The sequence below is a fragment of the Opisthocomus hoazin genome, chromosome 3 (assembly GCF_030867145.1).
Source record: "Opisthocomus hoazin isolate bOpiHoa1 chromosome 3, bOpiHoa1.hap1, whole genome shotgun sequence".
NCBI lineage: Eukaryota > Metazoa > Chordata > Aves > Opisthocomiformes > Opisthocomidae > Opisthocomus > Opisthocomus hoazin.
The window spans coordinates 28,647,572-28,652,778 of NC_134416.1; positions in this window are offsets into that span (position 1 = coordinate 28,647,572).

Consider the following 5,207-nt stretch of genomic DNA (forward strand, 5'->3'; position numbering starts at 1 on the left):
ACCGCAACGGATTGCCAGTGGAGACTAGGAGTGGCTATTATTTGCATTTTTTACAATCAGGGAGGTTGCAGGTGTAGATTCTGCCTCAGGAGAAGGAACTAGATAACTAGAAACCTGCATTTCTTTTAAGCATTATTTTTTCTATGCTTCTTTTCCTCTGCTGGTGCTAGCTTATTTTGGCACATATTGATGGTGTTGTGAAATTATCACGCCCTAAGAGATCCATAAAAGAAACTTTTTTCTCCAGAAGCAGAAAGAGAAAGAAGCTGAGGTCAGGGAGGACCCATTAGTTTTGGAAATGGTAGAAGTATGTAGAGAGACAGCAGGTGAATTGAAACAAGGAGTAAAATTAAAAGGATAAAGAGAAAAAATGAAAAAGGACCGAGGGAAGAATGACAAAGCTGATAAATAGGAAGAGTGAAAAGGATGTGACTAATGATATGAGAAGAGTTGTTTCTGGAAAAACTGACTCGTTGAACAATGATTCACACAATAAACACCTGATCATTTGCCTTCTTTTCATCAGATTTACTTAGAGAAGCAACTGGCTCAAGGCACCAGTCTCACTGCTGAGTTTCTTCTTGTGATTTTATCTGTGGAACCATGTTATGACTGTTGTAAAGCTTTAAGTGCTTCTGGACTTTGTAATGTATTTGACACGAGAGACTTTTTTCCTTTGTGGTTACAACCTGTAAGCAATTGCTCTGTGGCTGAGAAATTATTTCAGCCAGAGAAAGCCACTAGGGATGAGGAGGCTCATCTCTTCCCGTGACTTAAAAAGTATAGGCATTCAATTAGGCATATTAGGTACCTTAAATCTGTATTTCAAGTACCCCACTGCAGTTGCTAAAAATTAGATTTCCAAGCAGAGACTCTAGCATTTAAAAGACAAATGCCTAACTTGTTTATGAGGCTCTGACTTCTGACATCATGACTTAAATTATTCTGCACTTATCATAGACAACTGGGCTAAAAATGACGTTAGAAATTTATTTATGTGAATTTGTCATTGCAGTAGGAATTCTGGTTGTTTTGAAAATTATACTTCATGCTGAAAGTACTTCTCATTCATATCCAACTAGTACTCAATGAATCTGCATGTAAGTCACTTAAAGCCAACGCATTTCCAAGGAAGATCAATTCCTTCTCCCTTACTGTATTTACTTTGAAATCATTAACAATGAGTTCAAGCGCTTTAATGGAAACTGTTGGTTTTGAACTGTGCTCTAAAGATAACTCACTGCTAGTAGGCAGCTTTGAGAAAGCCTGACTGAGTCTGAGTGCATGAGCAAATGGAGAACAGTTATGTTTGAAAACATGCTGAAAGCACAGTCTAGAGGTTTTTTCTTGGAGAAACAACTGCTGATTTTGAGGGCAAAGTGTGATCTGAAGCTCAAATAGAAAGATCACTTTTCCCAGAATTGTATGCCTTAGAGCTGTAATCAATTCTAAACGCTTCTTTCTTTGGATGCAAAATACTTAACGCCCTGCACAAATATTTTGACAATGTTCAAGAGCAATCTAACATACTGAGGAAACTGAAAGCAGAAGTTAGAACCTGTATGAAAAGTAACGTTTCATGAGAGAATAAAATAAGCCGGTTCAAAACTTCTGAAATAAGCACGGTATTAAAAAGTGAGTTAGCAGAAAGCATAACATTTTAAGGATTATTGTTTCTTAAAAACGTCTGTTTTTTCCAAATATATTTTGTTTGTTATTTATTTTACCATAGTCCTTTAGAGTCCAGTTGATTTCAGTTCCGCTTACTACAGCAGCTATAATGCAGACACTGGTTCCCTTGAAGGGCTGAAAACCCAAACAGGCATGAAAGATGACACACGAGGGAAAGGAATGATTACATCCATTTTGAGATGAGTATCTGGCAACGGGCAAATAGCATGATTTGTTCAAAGCTACCCAAAGTAAATTTGTTGCAGAGCTCGGACAAAATTTGAACTTTCTGGGCTGATAACGGACAAATTATTTTCATAACTAAGCTGGGTCCTTCCCATGCACAGGTCTGCTGTGAAAACAAGTCACCTTTATGTCCAAATTCTTGTCTTCCAAATGGGAATTATTCCTGCGACTAAGCAAATAGCGAACGTTACCTCCATCTGAGGCTCATGCCTTCTCCTTTCCACCTCCTCTCCTACAGAAAGGACAACTTTCCCCCTGCAGCTCCAGCCTGTGCCCTGCGTGTTCATTTCTCGCAGCCCCACCAAAAAAACTGATTTCAGAAAGAAAATCCCGAAGGATATAAAAGTATAGAAGGCTGTAAATTATCTTGGAGCTACACTGCTTCCTTACATGGCTGCCGTTTCATACCACACCTAGTCATTAAGAATCAATAATTCTCCATGCTGTTAATGTTTGAGCTGACGAACCTCTAGGGCGAGTCTGAGGAAATATAAACTGTGTGGAGAAGCACAGACGGACACTACCAACCTGCGTAAAGGTGATTCCCACAGCTGAAAAAAGAAGAATTTTTAGAGAAAAATAAGCTTTTCATGTTACAGGTAAGGGATGATCTAACAGTCATTTCATGGAAAGATTTTAAAAGCTGAAGCAAGGGTTTTGCTGAAGGTTTTTCTGGCAGTGTTAGGAACTCAGCTGTCCTTGTAAAATGGATGACTGCTGTGCTAAGGCTTAGTCTGGTTTGTATTTGATTTGGATCAATTTCCCCTGTTTTCTCTTTACTGAATTCGAACATCTGAAATAAATCATTTAAAGAAAATCAACATTCTCTTTTTCGTGGAACCAAATACTTGTGATTGTTATTGATCTTTAACCTCAGGGAATATTCTTTGTTTTCTGGTAGTTTATTATTGAAAGACGCTGGGATATTTCTACATTGGTTATCCGAGAGAGTTCTGTTCAGGCAGGGGAACCATTAAGGATTATTAGAGATAAAGCACTGAGATGAAACTAAGAAATGACGGGGAAAATATGGCTCCAGTCCTCAGCCAGATCTCAGGCTGCTTTTAGTTAAGCTGATCCTATTTTAATCCTGAAACTGCCTGTTACTGAAAACTTTTGTATGAATTTATATATACCGAAACTCTATTCTGAATGACAGAGGAGTACGTATTTTAGGACTTTGGTCCTTGGCAGTGTGATGCTTCATGAGACTTCATAGCAGCTTCCAGGCAAAAATGAATGTTCAAGGGCTGATCAATCCGCTCATCCTGGCCTTGCCCCAGGCACCACAAATGGCATGACATTAGGAAATGATATTTATATTCAAAGAAAAGGGAACAGCAAAGGCTGTTATCATGAAATTCCATAACATACAAATGGCTGTATTTCCACTGCTGTGTTTCGTAGTCAGATGTGGAGAGAGAAAATTGGCCAAGACACAGTGTAGTCGCACAGCCACATGAAGAATGCATTTTCCACCATTTTCTGTCCCCTACACTAAAGCTGGATGTGTCGCTTCCTTAAAATTTCTCCTTACTGCAGTACGTCTTGCTCCTTCTTTTTTCCCTGAATCCAGACCATTTTGTCCCCAGACCACCCCATACCCTTTTTCCTCACCTATTTCTAGCTTTCCCCCAGGACTTTTAGCTCCCTGGGGTCCCTCCACTGCTGGCTGGCCAAGGGGCACGTACAGCCATACCTTACAATGGAGGGGCAGATGAAGCCACACAGGCAGCCGTTGGGCACACACGGCAGCCTTACGCATGGGGAGGGCATGCCTTTGGGTCCTCTGTCCCACCTGCCACCCCAAATTAATAAGGAATTAGTTTTTTGAAGTTCTCACCCTGCTATTAAGCGTGGCTGAAACAGGCTGACGTAATCAGAAGAGACCAGGAGGAGAGGAGTAGAGGGTTGTTGGACAGACGAGGAACAGAATGAATTTCCGTTGACTACCCAACTGAAATATCAGCAATTGTCTTGGTTCAGAGTATCTTCCCAGGAGGTTCAAGGTGTCTTCAATACAAGTTTCTCCTGCCTGTACCAGGCCCCAGCTCCTCTGGCTGCAGGCAGGGCACTGAGGGACCCTCTCAGCAGGCATCACTAGCAGGCAGCTACAGGCGGTTCACCTCCAGCCCTTGTTTCCTGACAAATTTAATGATTGTCCTGATCACCTCTGGTTTCAAACAAGCGTAATTTTATTTTCTTCTAGTACCCATGCAGCTAGCTCCCACCCAAGGAAAGAGCACAGTAATTTCAAAGGGCATAATTGCACACACAGTAAGACCCTTCTCAGAATGGGATTTGCAAGATAAAGTCCTGTAACATGTCCTGAAATGAGTGCTGGAGACAATAGCACTGTGGGCAGCAGTTTCTATATGTACAGGTCCCTTTTTTGGACATCTGTTGAGGAAAGAAAAGGAGGGAGGAGAAAAGGCATGATGTGAATCCCAGGCAGGAAGGCATCTGGGGGGACCTGTGCCTCCACATTTTCTTCTTGCCCTTGGGACCTCTGTGGGACAGAGGTGTGATGGCTGAAGGGTACCTGTAGGTGTGAGCCAAGTAACATGGAGCACCACTGAAGATGACAGCACTGTACACCAGCTTCACCCCTCTTCAGAACAGGCCTCATCCTTTTTGTTAAAACCTAGAAGTAGTGAGAAAGCAAGATTTCATTTTTGAGGAACCCATCTAAGCTTCCAGGAGGATGTAACACAAGTCACGGCAAGTGAACATTTTTCTGAAATTCGAGGCAGGCAGTGCTCCTTGGACTTGGAAATTTTGTTTCCAGTAGCCATGGTGTTTTAAGGGGTGCAGACACCTCTGGCTTCCTCTGCCTCTGCAATCTGCACTGAGGAGCTGTTTTCTGTGACCGGAAGACTGTGGCCTCAGGATGGTCCCTGCAAGATCTTCATCTTCCTGTGGTCACAGTGTTTCCTGTGAACGTGCTGTTGCCTTCAGCAAAGCACAAATGAAAACGGGGCTTGTGTGACATAGAATCATTGCAACGGTGAGGTTGCTGGGTTGAAGTTTGGAGCCGCTTTCCACCTCTGACAGCTTTTTGAGGCTCTCAGAGCATGTGGCACCTCCTTCACTGCTGGAGATAGACCGGATGGGCACAACCTTCCTGGCCAGCCTGGTGACGCCAGCAGTCTTATCTCAATTGGGCAGAGCAGCGCCTGGTCCTTCAGAGCTCACTCTTCAGCTGCTGTCTTCATACAGCTTCAGGAAAGCTTAGTTACAGCCTTTATTCGCAAATAGATTGGGCCAGCTCTTTGGGGTTAAAGTGATTA